Source organism: Dermochelys coriacea, chromosome 8 (assembly GCF_009764565.3).
Source record: "Dermochelys coriacea isolate rDerCor1 chromosome 8, rDerCor1.pri.v4, whole genome shotgun sequence".
NCBI classification, from domain to species: Eukaryota; Metazoa; Chordata; order Testudines; family Dermochelyidae; genus Dermochelys; species Dermochelys coriacea.
In genome coordinates this window covers 83,941,678-83,967,729 of record NC_050075.1, presented here as the reverse complement: position 1 = coordinate 83,967,729, position 26,052 = coordinate 83,941,678, and the positions used below count along the sequence as shown (strand labels likewise).

The 26,052-nt window shown below is 38.6% G+C and overlaps 1 protein-coding gene across 8 annotated transcripts in view; it reads right to left on the bottom strand.

The window, feature by feature from the left end:
* The window catches only part of ZZZ3 (zinc finger ZZ-type containing 3), a 108,194-nt gene that overhangs the window by 36,163 nt on the left and 45,979 nt on the right, over positions 1 to 26,052 (bottom strand). The window lies entirely within an intron of this gene.

Here is a 26,052-nt window from a genome sequence, read left to right as displayed (position 1 = left end):
GTTACTAAACTATCTGATAATCATATCTAAATAGGTAGGGTTCTCTGTGATCTTTAAGATGAGATAAAAGGCTTTCCTGAGATTGTACTTTTTGAAAATAAAATAGGTTTTAAAAGATAGATATAAATTGACAAGAATCCCCTACTCAAGTGTTCTGCTATAATGTTTGTTGCACCATTTTTAGATTGTCCCACAATGTAAGCACTACACTGTGCTCTAGATTTCTAGAGATGCTGCCATATGGGGGGCAAGGGAGCAGGGTTGCTTAGTATGATGCTACTTTTTTGGGGGGGGACAAATTTCTTTGAGATATGTTCTTTTTTTTACCCACAACAAATCCTCAAAGTAGTGCATCTAGTCATTTCTGAGATGCAAGATCCATTTGTTTTTTGCTGTGGTCAATTTTTTTTTTTATTACTTGTCCTGTGCTAATTATATTCCTGTTCTTAGGTATCCAGTAATGGATCACATATTTCATCTTTATTGAGTTGGGAAATGACAATGGCTTATCATAAGGACTGTGGTCTCTGACATACTGGCTTCCAGTTGCTTTACGAACAGATTTTTCTTTTTAAAAAACAAAAAAATAATAATAATAAAAAAACACTTATATGCAAACTTCTTCACAGATAATGTGATGTCACTCAGGGTATTTAAAGGAATGGATTTTTCTCCACGACATCACCAGTCTTATACTGTGCTACCACTAGATTTCTTGGGTCACAGTTAATGCCAACAACTTTACCTATAGCTTCTCAAGGCCTCAAATGTTGCTTTCAAAACTTAATAGTTCCATGTGACTGAATGTTTCAATGAATTGGTGATGGGACATCAAGTTTTTCACCGATAGGTCACCAGTCCAAATCCATTCTGAAGCAGGAAATGAAAAAACACCCACTGTGGCTAATCCGTAATTTATTAAATGAGTTTTGTGCTTCAATTTTGTTCTGACAGGTGTCTATGCCACAAAAACATCAAAAGTAGCAAACTTGTTACTTGTTCATAATATTAGCAGAGATGTCAAATTCACTGGATGTGCATGAAGGATGCCATACCCTCTTCTCTTTAAAAATTAATCCCCCAAAAGGTTTAGGTTTATGTACATAGGCTGGACTATGGAGAAGTACTTGCTCTTCTCTCCACTGTAAATAGAGAACTTCCATCACCAGAGTTGTCAGTCAGGTACGCTAAATTCACACACAAAAGATAAGGAAAAAATCCGAAACCATTATGGACCCATAATTTGGCAGCTTTCCCTGATCTGATACATTGGCCTCTCCATTTTTACCTTCATTTCTTGTTTTAGGTTGGAGATCTGGAGAGAACAGTATCAATTCTGCTCTTCTCTCAATTAAAACAAATTAGGCTTGTGATACCAGTAGGAGATAATGAACTGAGTTTTGTCAACACCATGTGACAACACAATTGATTACAATGCCACAATATATTCAACCTTCTTGTATTTGATTATTTAATCACTCAATGGAAATTGCTAGAGCTTTGGACTCTTACAATGTCACACTATATTACCAACTTTGTCTTTTAGGATTTATCAAGTCTATCCAGCACACACATCTATAAGCAAATGATACTTATTTGGGTTTGGCATAGATTGCATATGTATTGGAAACATTTGCATTACCATGACAGTAATAATTTCTTCTCTTACCATTTGAATGTGGAGTTATCTCCTGGTTTTAGAACCCTTATTCAAATGCAGTTTTCTCCTCGGGCTAATGCCAGGCAATAATTTTTGAAATAAGCAGATAGTTTATGATATTATTTTGCTTTATACGTAGGCTTGGCAGAATTCAATTTTTATTTTTTATAATTTTTATAAAATTGATAATATTGATGTTTATTTGTAAGTATTTTTTCAAGTTAAATTTCCACAGTGGTGGAAAATTATGGAAGGGATCAGACAACAGGGGGTCAGCCAATAATTATTTAATAACAGTACATGCTGAGATTCCAAAAGTTAAAGCTTTGTAAACTTTAAAACATAATTTGTGCCAAAATATACAAAGTAAATATCCTTAATTCAAACTCTAATATGTTCTCAAGCAGCATTTTCTTACTTTGCCTATCTGTATATGCTGATTATTATTTATGGAAATATTTCTCTTTGGTTTGTGTCTGTACAGTAAAATTGACATTTACCAACATTTATTGATAAAAAAATATCCTTCCTAGCCTATTTATATGGCTAACACAGAATAAAGCTGACAGCTGATATAAAGGTATTGTTACAGAATGCTTTCATTACTTTGTAATTTTATATTTAATAAAAATGAATGTACTGAGTTCACTGCAATTTATTGGTTTGTGCACTTTTCAGAATAAGAGCGGTTCTGTCAGCTGTCTGTGGATCTAGAATAGTGATGGGTAACTTGCGGCCTGCACTTCCCGCAGCTCCCATTGGCTGGGAACAGCGAACCATGGCCACTGGGAGCTGCAGGTAGCTATGCAAATATAAACAAACTGTCTGGAGGCCCACCAGCGGATTACCCTTATGGGCCATGTGCAATCCGCTGGCTGCAGGTTGCCCATGAATGACCTAGAACATCCCATGGCACCTTTCATAAGACAACGGTTTTGGTCTTGTGACCCTGGTAACAAAAATGTTTCTTCTCTTCCCTATCTAATGTTGCGCACTGTTGATTGCCACTTTCCATCCCAAAAAGTGACTGCATTTCAGCGGTAGTTTGAATATATACAAGAGCAATTATGGTCATAGATCAATTTTTGGGATCTATGGTTCTAAACAAACATAGCTTTCAGTTTTACAAGACTTGAAATACCGATTATGCCATTTCTTGCTACTGTGCGCTTAGATAAATTATTTTAAGCGAAAAAGCAGTATCAGTTTGTCAAGCATTAGACTAAACCATTGTTTTACTGCCATCTACTGGCATGCAAACAACTCAAGAAAACTCATATTTAGTCATCACCACAGAAGAGGCAGGTGGGCGGAGAGGAGTTGTTTTTCCCCACCTGCTAGAACAGTGATTCAGAAGATATCTCATTAGATCCTGGGCTAAGTAAGGATTAGTATATTACATACTTTATATTAGTAGATTGTAAATTACTGCAGAAAAAAATTAAAAAATTAAATGCATTTAGAATTTAAAATTTAACCAACAGCAAATAATATGAGATTGGCTTTCTGTAGAAATCTATTCAACAGATCAAATATTTTCTCTCCTGAGCAAGCTGTGTTTTTTTCAGCTCAGATTCATTCAGTTGGCCCTGCTATATTTCAGGCTTGAAAACTTTTTTCACTGACTGTCATGATACAGCAAATGTGACACCATGGCAGTGAGCACAAAGTATTCTGAGGCACATCCGAGACTAAAAAACAAGGAATATATTGGGATAAGAAAACTGGGAGTCAGAGATAGATGTAGATCCAAGTCAGGGACTGATGGATAATATAAATAGGGAAGGAGAAGAAGAAAAGGGTGTCTTCTTCTTGGTCTCCATTTAAAAAACAAAAACAAAAAAGCTTGTGAATTTTACATCAACTAGAGTTAGGGCTAGTCTACACAGGGACACTCAGGAAACAATCTGAATTAACTAAAGATGTGAATTTACAGTGGATTAGTTAAACAGCATTAAATCCCTGTGTAGATGCTTTTCATTCATAATTAAAGTGTCCTTAACTCAGTTTAGCTTCATTCACTTCGCAAGGCTATGTTTACACTGTGCCGCAGGGTGGACTAGAGCAGTGCAAACTGCAGAGCATATCAAAGAGGACTATTGTTAACACACACTGGGTACCTTTTAGTTTGCGTCAGCAGTGTCCTTAGGGGGAAGTTAGAAGACAACACTTTGGTACACTCTGCAATTCACACCCTCTTAGTCTACATGGCACTGCACTGATGACAAAACCCACGTGATTTACACTAAACCAAATTAAGGACACTTTAATTCTGCAAAAGTGCATTCACATTGGGATTTAATGTGGTTTAACTAATCTGCTTTAAATGCACACTTTTAGTTAATTTGAATTAACTTTCTTGAATGTCCCTATGTAGACAAGCCTTTAGATTTAAAAATTATTGCACCTAGTACTGGGCACTTGACCAGCCCAAAACTAACTGGTCAACTGACTCATCAAATATTGACAAATAATATCAAAAATGGTTAAATACTTAAAAGTACCAATTTATTTGAACAGTAACAAAAGAGAGTAAGACTTTATTATTTCTAATAGGCTTAGACTTGGATAGATACTTATGCTTAATTATAAAAAACAAGTTACTAAGATGAGTTATTTTAACTCAGAAAAATGTGCAACAATTAAATGAAATCCTGACAGACAGAAAGGAACTATGTAGGCTGCTGCCTACATCAGACCATTCAGGCTGAAATATCTGACAATATTTGACCATGATCAAATAATAGGTGGTCAACTGACTGGCTTGCCAAGCCTACATCCGGGATTGAAAAAAGTGACATCTGGTGGATAAGAAAGCTTGAATCCCACAAGCAGGGACATGAAAAATCTACTGTTGGGTTGTTTTTGAAACTCATTGTGCAGTAATTTTATAACTATTCATTTCATTCGATACAGAATGTGTTCTATTGTCCTCTGAAAGTCCTTAAAATTCACTGTTGCTGCTAATTTCCGATATATAATGAAAAAAAGAGACCAGGTGGATGAGGTAATACCTTTCACTGGAACATCTTATGTTGGAGAGAGAGAGAGAGAGAGAGAGAGAGAGAGAGAGACTGTGGCTCGACAGCTTGTCTCCCTCACCAACAGCAGTTGGTCTAATAAAAGATATTACCTCATCCACCTTGTCTCTCTAATATCCTGGGACTGACACGGCTACAACTACATTGAATACAACAATGAAAAAAGAAACACTTAACACTTATGGAATGCTTTCTATCTTAAGGTGCTGCACATATGTTAATCTTCCCCAAAACCAATGAGGTAGGTAAATCCTGCTTTGTAAATAATGTCAGAGCTATTTTTTTCATTTGTCAGCTTACTGATTCTCTCCAAAAACGTTCTGAAGTTCCTACCTCGACCCAGAACCGTAATATTTACTAGTTTACTAGCTTTAATGGTTTATTTTCTTGATGCCTCCCTCTTAAAAGAGAGCTGTTCACCATATTCAGTAATAGGAAATGTAACAATATAACGCCAGTGAGAGCATAATAAATCCCTCTCCGCAAGTACTTCCTGTGATGGGTTGGATCACAGAAACACCCTTGGGGCTGCCACCTGATGTGCCAAGACTACTTCTGCCCCTGCTTTCCCTGCCAGTTTGGGACTCCAGAACCTGTCTTGTGGAGCCAGACACGCCAGTCTGCTCCGACACAGACCCAGGGTCTGAACCACATGCCCCAAAGCTGCAGACTTAACTGTAAGCAGCTTAAGAAATGTTCCTGTCTTTAACACTCAGATGCCCAACTCCCAATGGGGTCCAAACCCCAAATAAATCCGTTTTACCCTGTATAAAGCTTATACAAGGTGAACTCAAATTATTCGCCCTCTATAACACTAATAGAGAGATATGCACAGCTGTCCCTCCCCCCCCCCCAGGTATTAATACATACTCTGGGTTAATTAATAAGTAAAAAATGATTTTATTAAATATAGAAAGTAGGATTTAAGTGGTTCCAAGTAGTAAGACAGAACAAAGTGAATTACCAAGCAAAATAAAATAAAACGCAAGTCTGAGCCTAGTACAGTAATAAAACTGAATACAGATACAAATCTCACCCTCAGAGATGTTTCAGTAAGTTTCTTTCACAGATTGGATGCCTTCCTAGTCTGGGCACAATCCTTTCCCCCTGGTACAGCCTTTGTTCCAGCTCAGGTGGTAGATAGGAGATTTCTCATGATGGCTCCCCATTTGTTCCGTTCCACCCACTTATATATATCTTTTGCATAAGGCGGGAATCCTTTGTCCCTCTGGGTTTCCATCCCTCTTCTCAATGGAAAAGCACCAGGTTAAAAATGGATTCCAGTTCAGCTGACATGATCACATGTCACTGTAAGACTTCATTACCCACTTGCCAGCACACATGTACACAGGAAGACTTACAAGTAAAACAGCCATCTACAGTCAAATGTCTGGTTAATGGGAGCCAAGATTCCAAACCACCATTAGTGGCCCACACTTTGAATAACTACAATAGGACCTCAGAGTTATAGTTCATATTTCTAGTTTCAGATACAAGAGTGATACATTTATACAAATTGGATGACCACACTTTATAAGCTTTGTAATGATACCTTACAAGAGACCTTTTGCATGGAGCATATTCCAGTTGCATTATACTCGTTAGCATATTTTTATAAAATCATATAGAGCGCAACGTCACACTTCCCATTTAAAACTATGTAATCTTCCATATCTACACATCTCCCCTTTTACGAACACCTATAGGCTGCCTGTTCACCACAAAGCTCACAGCAGTCTTTGCTTTGCTTCCTTTGTAGGTTGCTCACTTCTTACCTCCTGCTCCTCTGCTGCTGGCCTAATGTCCCTCAAGCGTCTCATACTGCCTCCACTCCATGTTACCAGAGGTAGACATGGCCTCTGCTGACTACTTGCAATTGTTTGCTGACTACTTGCAATTCCTCTATGGCCTTCTTGCAGCTCTTCTGAATGTTTCAACTATTCTCTAGTCTCTCCGATTTACAAACAGCATCTGGTATAACTCCCCAACAGGCTTTACTCCTCCTAAATGCCTCAGTCTACTGATCTTCACATAACATGGCATCTGCATCATCTTCCGTTCCTCAAGACGAAAACTTCCACTCAAGGCAACCAAGTTCCTATACAATTCCCATGACTAAGTGTTCACTCTTCCGCAGCTAAAATCTCTCACACCGACAAGTACTGTTTCTCCAACATTTTTCTTCCTGCTTCTGTGTGCAACAAGAAATAGGACTAAATCCTGATAATCTAACTGGTTGTTTAAAGTTCCCATAAAACTGAATAATTCTGAGAAAACTTTTAGCCTCCAAAAATATAAGAAGAGTAACAAGCCAGGATGCTTCTCCCTTGCAATCAGGGGAAATAAAGCCAGGGAGGAAGTGAATCCAGGCAAGACAGCTCAACCCTGATGGCTATCAAAGTTTCAAAGAAATTCTGGCCTCTAAGCTGTTATACATTTATGAAGATGCTTTAAAGAAAGGTACATTACCTCCGACTATGAGGGAAGCCCTAATTACTGTACTACTTAAACCAAGCAAGGGTACAGAAAAGTGTAATACGTATACACCTATCTCTTTAATCAATATTGATATAAAAATACTTTCAAAAGTATTGGCTAAGAGGCTTGAAAAAATAATGAGCGACATGGTTCACTCCAGTCAGGTAGGGTTGATTAAAAAAGGCATGGTTCAGCTAAAAAATGTCAGTTGATTAATGTTATTGCATTCCATGAACAGTAAAAAATTCCCATGCAATCATTTCACTCAATGAAGAGCGAGCCTTTGACAGACTGAACTGGCAGTATTTGTTTCCTACCCTAGCTAAATTTGGGTTGGGGAAATCCTTTATTTCATGGATCAATCTGTTACATTAAAATCCCAACTCTTGTATCCTATCAAACTGCACTATATCCCCCAGTTTGATCTGTTTTCCGGAGTAGACAAAATGCCCCCGTCCTGTTCAATCTAGCACTAGATTGATCTAGAGCACTTGCAATACTAAATAGGGAACACAAAGGTATTCAAAGAATCAAACCAGGGACTCAGAACACAAAAATCCTTCTGTATGTAGAGGCCATCCTCCTCTTTATCAAAAATCTGGACCAGTTTAGGCCAAATATCCACAAACAATAGAAAACTTTGGTAAATTCTCTGGTTACAAGATAAACTGGGTAAATCAGAAGCAAGGAGGATCTTATTGGATCTAGCTAGAAGTAGCTCTCCTGTAGGGACATGCAACAGACAAACCTCAGATATCTTGGCATTCTGTTCCAAAAGGAAATTAAAAACAGTCAAAAAGTTAACCTCGTCCCAATAATCATGCAGTTAGCAAACAATTTAAATAGATGGCAGGCACTACCTCTCTCCCTTTGGGGAAAAACAAAATCAAAATGAGTACCCTTCCCAAGATCCTTTTTATTCTGAATTTCCTCCCTATCTATATTCCTCCCTTTTATTTTACCAAAATCACCAATACAGTCAGGTCCTTCTTGTGGATTATTAGTAACAAATCCAGAATCTCCTTTAAAAGATTACAGCTCCCTCTCAAAACAGGTGGTTTTAGATTTCCTGACTTTGAACTTTACCATCAGGCACAGTGGCTAATTCCCGGTGTTGCAGAGCCCCATATTGTCTCTAGCTGAAAGTAGAATTAGTTGCTCCTTTTCCCCTTTCCAGTGTGCTGCACTTGGATTACTATTGATTCCCTAAAGAATAATTACCAACTACAGTATTATGGAAGCCATAAATACTTGGGATGTCTCCTAAATTTAAAAATCGCTCCCTTCTACATAGCAAGGCATCTACCTGGGATAGCTTGAAACTGTATAGCAGAGCACCCCATCATTAGTCCAGATTGAATTAGGAAACGGATTTGACCATCAGTCAATTTGTTGAAAATGATACCTTCCTCTCTCTTAAAATATTAAAAGAAAGGTTCAATCTAGAGACTAAGAAGTTGCAATATATCCAGCTTAAACATTTCATCTCCATTCTGTTTCACCACACTGCCTGTGCTACCCCAACCCACTGGAACTGCTTTTATTTTTCCAAATATTACCCAGATTGCCAAGACCTATGGCAATACTATATGAAGACTTGGCCAGCAAATCTGAATTAAACACGGATTCCCTAAAAAAGAAATGGGAATAACAACTAAGTCAATTATAGTCTGCTAACCAATGGAAACAAATTTTAGCCAATCCTCTGAACTGTTCCTCTATTTAAGATTAATCCAGCAGAAAATCATATGGAGGATGCACTGGTCCCCTCTCTGAATCTTCAAAACAGGTGCCTCTAAGTCAGACAAATGTTGGTGCTGTGATTCAGCAGGTGTTAACTTATTCCATATGCTCTCGGAATGCTGTTATACTCGTACGTTTCGGGCAGAGTTAATTTTTTTCCTATCAAATAAAATTGTGTTACAAGCTACATACATAATCTTAAACCTAATGGATGTTAATTGGAAGCTGAATAAATGTAATAATTATTAGTGTTCAGCTAAGCCAAAGTTTGCTAAAAGACTAGTGCTACAAAAATGGAATTCCAAAAAATGACCAACAACTGAGGACTTAAGCATAGACATCATAAGTTTGGCCACACTGGACAGAACTGTATACTGTAAAAGAAATACTTAAGAGAAATTCTCAGATATAGGATGCTTTCCTGGAATTATCTGCATGGTCCTATTAAATGCATGAGCCTCTCCTCCTCCTCTCCCTTTCCTCTCTATCCACTTCCTTCCCTCCCCATCTCTATCCCCTTCTTCTGAATTTTGCTTGTATTCTTCATCTTATTTTAATAATTTTATTTTACTTCATTTGATATTTATAAACAAATTGTAATTTGTGTAATACAAATATTTGATTTATATTTTAACCATTCCTATTATATAATTAAATGTTCCAAGTATCAGTAAGGTTAAGTAGCAAATGGTTATTATATTATGAGACATTTATATACTATGAGAAGTTTATGGATAGCTTATGTTTGGTTTTTCTGTATATTTTAAAATTTTAATAAAAAGTTAATGATTGCCATATAAAATAAGTACTGTACCATATTTAGGCTTAGTAGAATATTATTTTATATATCATTTTGACAGAAAATACTGTTTATTTTTAAGCATTTTTTTCAATTTTTATCAATTTACATTTTCACAGTTGTGGAAAATTATGGGGACAATAATTATTTAATGACCAAATTGAGATTCAAAAAGTATAATCAAAGTTTACTGACGTTTACCAATAAAAATCTAATCCTTCTAACCTTACACCATGTCTACACTACAATATTATGTCAACCTAATTTACGGCAGCATACAACCATTGAAGTTATTAAATTGCTTGTGTGTGCGCACACTTGGTGCCTTATGTTGATGGTGCGCATCCTCACCAGGAGCATTTGTATCCATTGTACTGTCAGTGTGGGATATTATGGAACAGCTCCTGATGTCCAGAAACAGTCAACGTAAGCAATGTAGTGTCTGCACTGACACTGCATCGACCTAATTCCATCGACAATAACTATGGTGAGATGGTGTTACTAAATTGGTGAGAGAGGCACTTATGTTGATGGGAGACAAATTTAAGTAAATGTTGACCTAACCATGTAGTGTGGACTGGGCCTGATCATATGATACTCTAATTCAGATGGTCATCAAAAATACATCTGCTATTTAAATTGTTTTTACAACACCTGTTTTCATAGGACCCAACTCTGCTGGTTCGGACACACTAATTTTATAGTGGTGTAATTCACTGCCTTCAACCGGAGTTATTTTTTTTATTTAATTTGATGTACATGATAGCCCAATCAAACCCTTCCCTAGCAAAGGTTATAGCAAAGGTTATAGTTTTGTTACTTCTGTACTTTTCAAAGAGTACATGTATCCCAATGGTCACTGTTTGTTACAATCCCCAGCGACAGAGCCTAGTTTTTCCAGGTCACTCCATAGAGACTCATGCTTTTAAACTCTGGAGGTCCCCAGTTCAATCTCTAGCATCAGCCATCATGTATCACTATTTTTTAAATTAAATGTCAGTTATGTTGTATGTAATTAACACAACAGAGTTTAGGGGTGAGGAAAAAAGATGAAACACACACACACACACACACACAAAAATAATGACACAAATCTTCAGTAAATTAATGATTCATTATTTTCTTCATAAGGACAATATCAAAATTGACAGTGGCTCAAAAAGTAATTATCCTAAGGTAAGACTCCAACTGTTTGGACTGAGGTTACACAATGTAGAGACACTAACCTACCCTACATTTACTTTTTAAAATATGCCCAAAATGCTAAAAATGTATCTGACCTTCAAAAGTAGAGAAGCAACATTACTGAAATGTTATTTTCACTGCTAAGCAATACAACTATTATCTATTATATATCTGTGGTAATTGTGGGCGCTTTATGTCAGCCTTCTATTCTGCCTGATTAGTCCTCTGAACATAGTACTGAAATATCAAATGTTAAATAAATAATATTCCTAAAATTACTAACATCTAAAAGTGAGTCCTGAAGCCAGAGTATGTAACCAATTTGTGTGTAAGCTAAAGGCATGGTCTGTTCCTCAAGGAACGTACTGTCCAAGTGTAGGTCTACACAGCAAACTAAACAAAAAACATGGAAGCAATATTCAACTGATTTGAGCTTGCAAGGCTCACGCTGCAGAGCTAAAAATAGTAGTGTAGAAGTTTGGGCTCTGAGACCCCCTGGCTGGGTTTCAGAGCCTGGGCTCCAGCCCAAACATCTACACTTCTATTTTTAGTGTTGCAGCGTGAGCCTGAGTCAGTTGACCTGGGCTCTGAGTCTCATTGCAGCAGATTTTTTTTTTCTTCCCCACAATGTAGAGGCACCCTGTAAGGACAAAAAGAAAAGGAGTACTTGTGGCACCTTAGAGACTAACAAATTTGTTAGTCTCTAAGGTGCCACAAGTACTCCTTTTCTTTTTGCGAATACAGACTAACACGGCTGCTATTCTGAAACCTGTAAGGACAGACACTCTGAGAAACTTAGAGGATAACTTACTCTTTTTTTAAAAAAAAATATATGGGAATAGTGACGTGCATAATGACATGAGTTAGGATCTATACTCCTCACAAAAGTAGTGGGTTGTTGAGAGGGATTTAAATTAAGAAAGAGGGAGACCTGGTGCACTGAAATAGGAAGGTTATTCAGGCACATTTCTTCATGCTTAATTCTAGGGTGGGGGGACATGTTCCATATTTCTAACCATTTTAAATATTTTAAAGCTGCCAAGACATGTCAATAATTTCATTTACTTTTTTTGCACAGCATTTAGTGTCCAATTATTTTTCCAGTTTTCCATATGCATCAATAATGACATATAGTATAACTTGTTTCAGTACTGCCAACCCCCAAAGTCCAAAAATCCTGAGTCAGATCCCTTCAAAAATATCACAAGAGCTGTCCAAAAATGATATATATTTTTTTAATTATAGTGTGTATTTCAGTCTGTCTTTTGATTTTTGAACTCCTCCTGCTCCATCCCCACAATGTGAGTCAATTAGTGATGCCAACTCTCCAATTTATTGGGAAAAGTGATTTTGGTCCCCAGTGGAGATCTCACCTCCACATCTGCTCATCTCCCTGCTCAGCAATTAATACTGCCCTCCCATCTCTCAAATCAATCTTGTCCCACAGCCCCTCAGCAATTCTACTCCACGTTAGTTCTGCCCTCCTTCCTCATCAATTCTTAGCCTAAGTCTGCATCATCCTTGCCCCTACCCCACCTAACTTCTGTTCTTCCTGCAGCTCTAAGCGATCTTCACACACACCCATAAACACACCCTTACCCAGACCGGGGTGACCAGCTACAGTGGTTCCCCTCTCCCCCTTCCCAGGGCTGGTGTTGCAGAGAAGGAGGCAGGGAAGGGGAAAGAAGGCCATCCTGAGCTCAAAGGAGGGGAGGGTGAAGGAGGCCACTCTGAGCTGCTGGGTCTGTCTGTTACCTCCCCTCCTGTGAGAATGGTGTTGGTTTCTGATGGGAGAGAGAGATCTCTGACTGATTTCTGCAGCAACCCTGATTGGGTGCTATTCCCCAGGATGTGGGAGGGATGGAAAGGCAGCCAGTCAGAGGGGGTTCTCCATAAACAAAGCTCAAATTCAACAGATCCAGCTGAAATCTCACAATGCTGTGGTTTAATTAGGGGTTTCTCCTAGATCATGTAAGTAGATTTTTAAGCAAAAAAGCAAAGGGGCAAGAATAAAGTGCTTTAGCACATACTCTTGTTCTAAGAGTAATTAACAGCTTAATCCATTAGGTATTGCATTATACTATTATAGAACTACAATTTATTTATATAGGACATGACTTGCAGTCATGAACAGTTTAATGAGTCCTGATGCAAGGAATCTATAAGGATAACCTTTAGACTAAATCTTCAATAATCAGAAGGCATAAGAAGGCGTAAGATGCTATGGCAGAAAGATGAAGCTAAACAAATTCAAACTGGAAATAACGTAAATATTTTAAATAAGGATAAATAACCATTGGTACAGCCTACCAAGGCACGTGGCAGATTTTTCATCACAAAGTCTTTAAATCAAGACAGGATGTCTTTCTAATAAGATATGTTGTATTAAAAAACACGGCTATTGAATTTGATGGGGGAATCTCTGGGTGAAATTCTATGGCCTGTGTTACGTTGCTCAGACTAGATAATCATAATGCTCCTTTTCTGGCTCTAAAATCTATGAATAAAAGACTGAAAAATGTGTTGGCATTTTTCAAAACTATTAGTATAATAAATATCATAGGATCCAGTTGATGCCTTAAATAAAGAGATGCCAAAATGTATACCAATAATTTTAAAAAAAAGCAAAATATGCTACATCGTATTAAGAAACTAATGGAAAATAATACTGAAAATATACCACCACCCATTAGTTGGCCTTGAAAAATTCCACATATTCACTCAAGTTTTTGTTTTGCTTTTGTTGTTTTTTCTGTTTTGCTGTGCTTTAACATGTCTTTTTATTACCATCAATCATACTGGTAAAAGGCAGGTAAGCAGATTTTGTCTTTAGGCTGGGAAAATTGCACAGCTGAACTATTATATAAATCAGTATTACGTCCTCACCTTGAACACTGTGTCTGCAGAAAAAGAGAGTGAGGCCATGTCCACATTAGCAAACTTGCAGCTGTGCTTGCTGTATGATCGTTCGTGAAGCTGCTCAATGCCGACAGGAGAACTTCTGCCAACCTAGCACCATGAGCACAAGCGCTTATGCCAGTGAAACTTGTTGCTCAGGGGGGTGGTTTGTTCACATCTCTGAGTGACATAAATTTTGCCGACGTAAGTGGTAATGGAGACACAGTCTGGGAGAAGACATAGCAGTCAACTGAACTTTAAAATTTCATTCATTATTTTATGTCTATATCCTATTCCTAGTAAGAACAAGAACAAATTTAAAGGAAACAAACTAATAAAGGTATTTATTTCCTTTAATCACTTCTAAACACCACATGATTAACACCTAGCAAATATGGGCTCCAATCAGGATTGGGGCATAGTGACATTATTGTAATACAAACAAACACCACCATCAACCATCACCTATGGAAATCATTTCCAAGAGGGATTAATGGAGCAAAAAGCTTAGTGGCTCTTGATGGGTATAAGTGAACAGAATTCAAAATCAGATTAGAAATTTATATTTACATTGCCTGGGATTAAAATGTATGAAGTATCAACCCTCTTGTTTCAGGGCATAAACCAATAACTACACACAGATTTTGTACCAGTATAATTATTGTCATTAGGGGTATGATTTAAAAAATAATCAAAATAGTTATACTGGTACAACCCCTAGTATGGACACTTTTTTATCAGCATAGGTGCCTTTCACTGGCACAGCTAATTCCCCTCCCATATAGGAACAGCTGTACTGTCATAAGGCACCTTTATACTGACATAAATATGGAGTTTATATCACTTTAACTATCCCAGTATAGTTAATATGGCACAACTTTTGTGTGTTTAGACAAATCCTAAATACTTGGGGTAAAGAAGAAACTCTCCAGACACATTACTGCAAAATTGTACATTATGTGTTTTCTTGCACTTTCTCTGAAGCATTTAACAGGTACCACTGTCAGAGACAACATACCAAATTAGGTAGGCCATTTCAAAAACCAAAGGAATATTTCATGGAAAAGTCTCATGTTTGTTTAGTAGAGTATCAGAACATTCTGTTCATGTTTCTTCTGAACTACAGATGCCCCATTCCACTTTAATTATAACTTTACAAGAACACTGCAGTTCTGTAGCAGTTGCTTTTCTTTTAATCTGATATTTCTGACACCTCCAAAGAGAAACTGTTAGTCTAATATTTTGTCACTTTCCAATTTAGATATTCTACAATAATTAACATACTTTAAAACTGGTTAAGCATTTACAAATCAGTAGGTGCCGAATGTTATCTTTGCTTTCTTTCTTTTTAAAAAATTATGACAATTTGTTATAGACTATTAATTAGGCTGTACTGTAGTAAATATGTATGCATTTCTATTTTTTAGGAAGGTGATGAAACTAAGGACTTGAAAAAAAAAAAAACTAGCCGAGGCCTAGTATACACTACAGTTAGGTTGATGCAAGGCAGCTTACATTGACCTAACTCTGTAAACATCTACACTAAAGTGTCACTCCTGCCGATGTAACTCGCCCACTATACTGACTTAACTCCACCTCCATGAGAGGTGTAACAATTAGGGTGACATAGTTAGGGCAACGCAGTGTCAGTGTAGACACTATGTTATTTACATTGACTCTAGTGTCCTCCAGGAGGTGTCCCACAATGCCCCAACGTGACTGCTCTGGTCACTGTTTTGAACTCTGCTGCCTGTACAGTACCATGTACTCTCCCCTTTTAAAGCTCCATGAATTTTTGAAATTCCATTTCCTGTTTGCTCAGTGTGGAGAACTCACCTAACAACTACCAGATGACCATGCTGGCTCCGGGGTACACAGGAATTGTTGGACCTCCTGACTCTGTGGGGAGAAGAGGCTGTGGAGGCACAGCTCCAATCTAGCTGAAGAAATGTTGATATCTACAAACGGATCGCTCGGGGCATGGGGGAGAAGGACTACCAGGGGGACCTGCAACAATACTTCATGAAAGCAAAGCAAAGGAGCTGTGGCAGAAGGCAAGGGAAGCTAATAGCTGCTCTAGTGCAGCGCTGCAGACATACCAATTTTACAAGGAGCTGCATGCCATCCTCAGCCACCCCCACCCAAAGGCCCCGTGGATACTTCAGGGGAGCTAGAGTCACAGGTCCCTGGAACTAACATTGAGGAGGAGGAGGAGGAGGAGGGACAGTCAACCAGGGATCCAGTGGCAAAGTGAGCCAGGACCTGTTTTTGATTCCCGAGCAGTCTGATGCAGGGGAAGAAACCTCTGGTAAGTATGCAGTTTGCTTTGATACTTCAGGGATACATCTGTTCATTTACTCTTTTTTAATCATACTAAAAGAGGTAGGAAATAACCAATAGAGGTAGAGTTGCTATCTGCGTCTCATTTCCCATGTACACTTAGGCAAAGGGGGCACGGTAGAACAGTTTATAAGCACCGGGATGTCCCATGAATCCTCCATAGCGATCTCGAGGAAACTTTCCTGGAGGTAGTCTGCAATCTTCTGCTGAAGGTTTCTGGGGAGGGCTGCCTTATTTCTTCTGCTGTGGTAAGACACTTTCCCATGCCACTCAGCAATTACTTTAGCTGGCACCAATGCAGCACACAGGTCAGCAGTATAAGGACCCAGTCTGCAGCCCGATGCATGCAGGAGCTGTCCCCTTTCAGCCTCTGGGGTTGCCTCAGGAGTGAGATATTGGCTAAAATCACCACCACCTGTGGAAAACGGTGCCAGTATTCAATTCAATTGCCCTATCAGCATATACTGATGCCCATGAGATAACCCCTGCCTTATTGTCCCAACTAGCCCTCTTCCCCCTCCCTGGGCCATATTCACCATGGCTGCCGTGCTCTATGAATCTCAAGGGGAAGTGAGAATGCAGTGTTGTAACTTGCATGGGTCAAAGGGAGTAAGTTCAGTATACCAAGTTTTCATTTATCTTGGGAATACACTCACAATAGTACTTCTGTGCATATCTTTTGCAACTGGAAATGTGGTCTTGAAGGTCTCTCCATCCACAATAGCACAGCAGCTCAGCCAGATGAGAAGGAAGAGGACGCGGGATGACATGTTCCAAGAGACCCTGCAAGCCTCTAGTGCTTTGGATACTGAGCACAGGGCTTGGAGGATCACCCTTGCAGACAGAATGGACAGGGATAGAACAGAGAAGAAAAGCACAAGGAAAGGAGAGACACATGCAGCAGGAGATGCTAGCGTTTCTCAAGCAGCAAACAGACATACTGGAGATTCTTGTTGACTTTCAGGCTCTATAGCCCAGACAGAACTGCATTCTGGGAACTCCCTACACACCTACTACACGGTCCACGTGGCATCCGGAGCCGCAGCACTACCCCTTCCACTCTACCCACGGGAGAGTACAATCAGAGTTGCACATACACTGATCTGTGAAAGACACGGTTGGCATATGTGTTTGTGAAATGAAAATAACTGTTCTTTCCCCTGTATTTATAAAATTTCATTCAGTTACAAATATGTCTGTATGCATGGGTTTGGAGTAAAAGTCTATAGAAACTTAATTCATCTTTATTAGTTCAAAACATATGCTGGTTGGGGCTGACATCATTCATGGATAACAACAATAGGTGCATTTGCAATGTTATATTACTACACACACAGCATTCATTACAAGGTTCGTACCCGGGTGCAAAAAAAATACCAGGCAGAGCACACTATAGCAACACACATTATTGTGGCTCACTATTGAAAGGTTTCTTTCAATGTCTCCCTGAGCCATACAGCTCCCTGTTGAGCTCTTCTTATAAGCCCTGATATCTGGCTACTCAACATCAGAAGACAGCCATTCCACCACTGCCCTCCACTCTGGTGGAAACTTTTCCCCATTTGCTTCACAGATACTATGAAGCACACAGCTATAATCATTGGGATTTTCTTTTCCACTGAGGTCTAATCTTGTAAATAGACAGCACTGGCGGCCTTTCAAACAGCTAAAGGCACATTCAACTGCCATTCTGCACCTGCTGAGCTTGTAATTGAAGCGCTCCTTGCTACTATTGAGATTGCCGGTATAAGGCTTCATGAGCCATGGGAGAAGGAGTAGGCTGGGTCTCCCAGGATCACAACTGGCATTTCAACATCCCCAATGGCAATTCTCTGGTCTGGAAAGTCCCTGCTTGCAGATTTCTGAATAGGCCAGTGTTCTGAAAGATGCATATGTCATGCATCTTCCCTGATCTTCCCACGTTGATGTCAGTAAAACATCCCCAGTGATCCACCAGCACTTCCAATACCATAGAAAAGTAGCCATTTCTGTTGCTGCACTCTATAGCAAGATAATCCCCTGTACCAAAATAGGGATGTGTGTGCCATCTATTGTCCACCACAATTCAGGAACTCCACTGCTGCAAAACCATCTACTACATAGGTGCTGACTTTATGGGTGCTCCGAGGCTGGAGCACCCACAGGGAAAAAAATGGTGGGTTCCGAGCACCCACCAGCAGCCCCCATATCAACTGCCCCCACTCCCGCCCGCGAGCCCCGCAGATCAGCATCTCTCCTTCCCTCCCCATGCCTTTCGTCTGCCATAATCAGCTGTTTCATGGCATGCGAGCTGGAGGCTGTGAGGGAGGGGGGAGGAGTGAGGACACAGCATGCTCGGGGGAGGGGTGGAACTGGGTGGGAAGAGGAGTGGCAGGGTGGGGCCTTGGGAGATGGGATGGAGTGGGGGCAGGGCCTGGGGCAGAGCCAGAGCATTCCCCAGCACTTTAGGAAGTCAGGGCCTGTGATCTACTATGTCCTGCACATTGCCCAGAGACACAGTTCTTTGTAGCAGGATGTGATTAACGACCCTGCACACTTGCATCACAGCAGCTCCCATAGTGGATTTCCCAACTCCAAATTGCTACCAATCTGTCAGGAATCAATCTGGCATGACAAGCTTCCACACAGTGATCACCACTCGCTTCTCCACTGTCAGTGCAGCTCTCCTTTTGATGTCACTCCGCCGGAGGGCTGGGCAAGCTCTGCACAAAGAATCTGGCTTTGCGTATTCAAAGAATCTGGTTTTGCGTATTCAAAAGTTCTGCAGCCACTGCTCGTCAACCCATACCTGCATAATGATTCGATCCCGTGAGTCAATGCTTGTTTCTTGGGCCCAGAATCAGCACTCCACCATCTGCAGCTGCTCCGTGAATGCCAACAACTTTGAACTGTTTCTATATTCCACAGCAAGCTAGCCTCCAAGGAATCCTCATGTTCCCCGCGGCTCCTCTGGTGGCTCTGCAAATACGGCATGCGCTGTGCTCGAAATACTCATCACAGTAGTCCACAGATGTGCAGGATCCATGCTTCTCACATAGATGGCAAACACGTGGGTTTGCAGGGCTTTTCAAAAGAGGCACAAAATATTATGGGATGGAGAAAAATGCATCATGGGACATTGAAACCATCTTCCCAGTAACTCCTGTGTGACTCGTTTGTTCCCTTGAGGCATTTCAAACCCTTCCCAAAACACCCTGAGCTAGGTGGCGGCGAGTTACACAGTGGGATACCTACCCAAGGAACACTGCTCTCTGCACAGATGCAAGTGCTAGTAGTGAGAACACGTACCGCTGACACAAGAAACATACGCAAAAGCAATTTAATTACTGGGATGGCTATACATTGACGTAACTTAGGTCAACTTAATTTTGTAGTGTAGACTCGTCCCAAGACTAAGCAGATTAGCCATGGTGAAAAATATAGGTTAGCCATGCCTCAAGGCAATAACACCTGAAATTTTAAAGGAATAAATTGTTTACTGTTTATTGGGTACTTTAGGTCATTACACCATGTGACAACTTTTTATTTAATTTGTTTTTTTAAATGTAACTTACTAACATCTCTTGCTTTAGTTTGCCCTTATTCCTAGCTCCACTAGACTTTTCCTTTCTTTCCCCCCCACCCCACTTTAACAACCCTGCGTTGCTTCCTTCACACTTTGGTCTCTCTTTGTGATTGCTATCTTCTCTTAAATTTAATTTTCTCTTTCTTTCACCAAAATCTCCTTCTCTTGCTCAATATCACACTTATCTTTCCTACCTTGTATCAATCCCTCCTTCTCTTCTATGTCCATGCTCTCACAAACAAACATTTTTCATACATTCCCTAAACCCAACCCATCACATAAGTGCTTTAACATTTTAACAGATGCCTAAGAGCCACATAATGAAAGATATTAGTCAAAGACCAATAGAAATGATGAGGGGACTCCCACTGTCCAGGTGCCAAAGGAAAGAGGAGGGTACAGGGACGTCATATTAGGACGTCATCCCTAGATCCTCAGTGGGTTCAGCTTTAAAATCAGCCTCTGACTACTAACTGCCCAATAAATTTGAAAAGCGTTCCCTTCCCTGTCTCCATAAACCCACTGTGCCTGCTGGAAAGAAAAATGAGCATGCACATTCTGTTTCACACTATTGCTCCTCTTTCATTTCAGGGCCCTATCAAAATAAACAGCGGTCTCCACTTCTCTATTTTTAGGTGTCTTATAGGTGCTGTGATTACAGTATGTGTTTCTGTTAGTTCACCTTTATCACAGCATTCTGGCTACTGCGATGGAGATGTTTCCACTACTGTACCCCCTCCCTTCAGATGCAAATTATTAAATCTTCTTCCCTAATAAGTAACTGCAGTTTCTGACCCTGTTCCTACTCAAAGGTTTCCCAACTAGCAACAGAGTGAAATTGACCCTATTATTGTCAGAGTCTTGTGGACAGCAATGAAACTGGTTAGCTTTACTCTGCTGCAATTTGGCAAAGCTATGAATAGCTGGAAAGGAAGTGGAGCTGTTGTCCATCTGCATTGGTTTAGGCTCCACTCACATTTGAATATTATTTTTGAAAAAAAAAAAAATCTTTATAAAGGAAAGCTTCAACTCTGTAGAAGTTGCCAGCACTCACCCAGAAAAGCTTTTTATTAGCTATGTGTTATTCAACTAAGCCATTTTTCAAGTCATGTGGAGAGTTAGTTTATTATTTATTAATTTAATATTTAATGTAATATTCTATTTACTGATATGTATTGCCTTCTCAAGGTTGTATCTCTTATAAATGTGACACCAATGGAAGGTGCACAGAAATTATAGTAAAATTTTGAAATTGTGTAAATTTGGGGTCAGTTATAAAAAATAGCAGAATTTCACTAACACCACTTAACTTAGTCACATTTTATTAGTATAATGTTGTTTAGTAACAAAAAACTTATTTGTATTACTAAATTGTCGTTCATCTCAAACTCATACAAACGATTTCTTATACATCTCCTTTATGCTTCCACTTTATGGAAGCATCAATAGTGGTTCCACAGTTCAAGTTCAGATTTTCATTTGAAGCAGGGATTAAGCTATTTTGTTCTGTATGAAAAATACAGCCAGACCTCACCAAAATTACAGCATGTGCTTGAACACAGAATACATTTTCTGAATTGACAAGTAAACCCATTAAGTGTTTTATGAGTTAAAATAAACTAAAAATGGGTAATTTAAGAAATGTATCACCCTTTGTCAGACCATTCTGTCCCAAGTGATATTAAGAGAACAACACAGACCCTTCTCACAGTTAAAACTCACTCCAACCACACGCATAAACTACACTTGGAGATTCTTTTTAAGGATTAATGCTAATTTATTCTCATTATTCTTCAAAAGTGAAAATTTCTTCTTCAGCGGCGACTGTCAAATAATATTCTTCTACAGAGAATATCAAGAAGAATTGCTCTGTTTCAAAGTATTTGCTATCTCCTATTGTTCTCAATATCAGTGAGGGTACAAGGCTGCTATTAGCAAAAAAAAAAAAAAAAAAAAAAAAAAAAAAAAAAAAAAGGCCTCTTTCAAAATGACCACCGGCCCCCATTGTTCCAAGTAAGAGTAATGTTAAATTTCCCTCAGGAAAGATGGTGTGCCCCATGAAGAAAGGAATAATGAAAAAAAAGTAACATGGTTTATAAAAAACAGTATTATCTAAACTGGAATTACACACAGTATTAGGCTCAATTCATAAATGCATGGTGTCACTTCACGGTGGAATAAAGGTATTTCGATGCCTTATCTGTGCATTACCAAATCTTAACGTTTGGATTTATTTTAACTTTAACCTTAACTCTGAATTCTCTGGTTTTTATCTGTGAATAGATTAATGAAAACCAGTAAAAATATTAAAAATGCAAAAATTGGAACAGTTTGTCATGAAATCATTATAGATTTATCATTCAAATGCGTTCTCTGTAAGAGGATCTTGAAATAATTGGTAAGGCAAAATATGTATGTGCACACGCATGTGTCATTGGAGCTCACAACATACTAGAAGTTAAAATATCTAGGTCTGACCCTGCAATTCTTTGACCGCAGGTGGAATCTTGCATCTGTGTGAAGCCTACTGGCTTCAATTAGGGCTCCACATTGACAAAGCAATCCATCACAGACAAAAATAGGGATTTTGTAAATGTAATTAAATGTTTTACATTCTTTGTCTTTGGTTTTAAACTCATATATGAATGTCATTTTTAAACTATGAAATACAATAAATGTATACAGAAAGACAGAAGAAAGAACTTGTCTATTGGAAAAATATAGGTCTCCATATCCTGTAATCTAGTTGCCATATACAGGTCCTTGTGCCCATGCAGAACCCCACTGACTTCAATGGGATTCCTTGCAAGTGTAAGTGTCTCCCTGAAAAACTGATTTCAGATTTCAGGATTCAGACCATAGCTGTATAGCAATACATAAAGGTATTATGAACGCACTCAAATTTGGCCCACGGACTATCCAATCTCTCAAAAGAGAATACTGAGCAGACACTTCCAGCTCACCTCCCCATAGTCCCTGTAATGCAAAGCATTTCAAGACATAAACATAGGGAAAGTAATGTAAGTGGAGAGAAGTAGGTAAAAAATAAAATAAAAAAAGGCTGAGAATGAAGGAAAAATGAAAAGCAGGACAAAGGGAGACACATACTGAAAACAATACGCCTGAATTGAGAGAACAGAGAATTTAGGGCAAGTAAGTTAATGGGAATGATGAAAGTTAAGAAGGAGACAGCAAGACGATTATTAAGACATAAGACGACTAAATAAAAAGACTTTTGAAAACAGTGTTAAAATGTAAAAATTCTGTACTGGCAAAATATATGGAAACACTTTAAATTACATACAGAATGGATTTTTTCAGAGAGGCGCTTGTACGAGCAGAAATTGTACAAAAGAAAAACAAAATCGAAGATTGAATTAACAATATATATATTATATAATGTATATAATAATATATATATGAAACAAAAAGGAAAAAACCCAACATTTTACAATTATATAAACTCCTAGATCAGCCTGTTATTGTTTATATGTACTGCTGTACAACTACTGTTTATAGTTTTCTGAATCACTCTTTGGAGAAGGACTGTCATTTACTATAGGATTGTAAAGCACTTACCATGACCTGGATGAGATTGTTATAAATATTAAATAATAATATTCCACTATCCTCCCACTTTTGTGGTATTTATTTTCCTACAGTATTTTCATATTTCCTTAGAAGTGTTCACATAAAAATGTTTTATGGACACTGCCAAATTAAAACACCATAATTTCACATTAAAAGGCTACAATACATATGTTATTACCTTGTTTTTCTGGGAAACAAGTCTTTGGGTTTTTGGTTTGGCCTTTTTAGCATAGTCTTAACAGTTTCATATTTCTATTTAGGACTGTAATTGTTAGAATTTTACAAATTAAGTTATTGGAATTATTGTGAGTTGTGTAATTGTAGGAAATGCCTTATATTAACAAGGAAATCAATACAAGTTTAATGTTCATCAGTAAATGACAATCCATGATAATATTGCATAAAACAATAAAGCCATTCTCAAACATGGTGAAACTTAGATTTATGAACTGTACAGTTAAGGTCTATAAGACCACTAGGGAAAGAAACTGGACAAGTTTTACAGATGATGCATTGTTTTAAGACAGTGGCTCCCAAACTTTTCAGGGTCACCACCCCCTTACTTCTGTCCTCCCCCACCCCACCCCACGAGGGCAGGGAGTGGGTCTGTGATGCAGGGAGGTGGGGAAGAGGGGGAGGATGCAGACAGGTATAAGGGGGCTGAAGCTTGGGCCTCAGCAGGGGGCGGGTCTGGGAGTTGGACCAGAGCTGGGTGCAGAGCTGCAGCCAGGGGCCTTGGTTGGGGGCAGAGGCTGGGGGTGAGGCTGGGAGCCAGGCCATGCCTGATGTGGGGGATGCCAGAGCAGAGCTGGGAGAGGAACGGGGCTGGGTGGTTCCTGTGGGAGCTGGCCTAGGGTACAGGTGGGTATCAAAAAACACTGATTTCTCTCTGATAATCTACAGAGTGATTTAAGTATCATCTTTTGAGTGGCTGCCTGGATTGATTTGTAAGAAGGAATTAAAAGGTGAACGAAGAGCAAGACTCACCCACAAAGAAAAGACATGGTTAATCATGAATTGCTGTCAGATAGAAATAGCTTATGCTCTTTGCAGAGCTACTAAACAGAAGACCACCACACTCTGCAAAGCCAAAATGACACAGAACTAACAGCATTTGCCTGCTATAATAGAAACTCTTTAAACAGGACTACATTAGAGTGAACTAGGGACCTTTATATTCATGCGCACGGCTTGCACACAGGGGAGTTATAGCACAGCACTTTGGTGCACACTGCTATTCACACCCCCTTAGTCCAAACCGTGGGTCAGTGTTGACTTGCACATTCTTTTTAAGGAAGAAAGACTGCAGATTAAATAACAGTATTTCAGTGGAACTGTGCTTTTCACCTGGAAAGTGGGCACAGTCCTTTCCTGATTTATACCATTATTTATAAAGGACTTCAAAAGTCTCCCTTTCTTGCTATAACAACTGATGGAACGTTCCACATTTCAGAAACTCTAATATTTAATTAAAATTCTGCATCTAGATCATTACCTTTTAACAATCACCAGTGACTAGCAGCCTATAAATATATAACCATTCCAAGCAGCTGTCACAAGCAGCCTGCCAAGCTCAACAATAACCAGTTAAATTTAAAGAGCAATTGTACACATACAGATGTTAAAATATTGGTCCAGGTTTTCAGGTGGCTTCAAACTAGCTTCTAAACTGTATAGGAATATTTGTTTACACCATTTGCACATACAACTAGGGAAATTAAATGCACTATTATCTAATATTTACATCCACATGTGCATTTTGCCTACAATAATGTGGGTTTTGTGTATACTTAATTTTGGAAGAGCAAAATCCAAGGCCACATCTGAAAATTTTCCCCACTGTCACATTCTATTCCTAATAATCAGCAATTACAGAGCTGAGAGAAAAACTGTCTTCGCACTTACATAAATTAAAATAGATCACTTTGTTTAAAATAAAAACAACAAAAATTAAATAAGTGATCGAGTTCCCATTTCATCTGACCTTCATCATACATTTAAATTTTATACAATATGCAATGTCTGTCAATGGGAATGCAGCAAAAAAAATACTTGGCTTGAGAAAGTGCTGTAGTGCATGTACATTATGCAAACCTCACAGCTGAACTACTGTATACTTTAGTTGGCAGATTTCTCTAATCAAAGCAATTTACTTATATCCAATACTGAAGAAATTTCATTATAAATATTATGCAACTCCAAACGCCATAACAACATAGTCAAACTTCTGCAGGATTAGAGACAATCATCTGTGTCTTGTGCTTTATAATGCCCCAGGGGTGCCATTATCTCTGGAAACCACAGCTTCTGTCAAGTCTTACAGTTAGCAATAACTTTGTTTGTCTGTTCATATGAAGCAAACTAAATCTCATCTGCACTTAATATTTTTGGTATTTCAATACTCAGAAGAAAGTCTAGACAATATATTAAATAGCAAGACAACAAAAAACAAACACAAATTTTAAAAAGGTCTTGAAATTGTTACGTGGTATAAAGTTGTGGTCTGATCTGTCATTCTAGGGCAAATTCTTTCCATATAAACTATATTTATATAAAAACCAGTGCCTTTTCTTTACAAGGACTTTCATCACATTACATATTTGTGACTACCTCAGTTTTACTAATAGCTATTCAGATAATAAACAAACAACATTTATACTTGCTAAGGGTAATTAGAATATCAATCTATACTTTTTGTGCTAAAATAACATCACCATAGATGAAAACATGTGACAACACTGGTGTAAAGTTT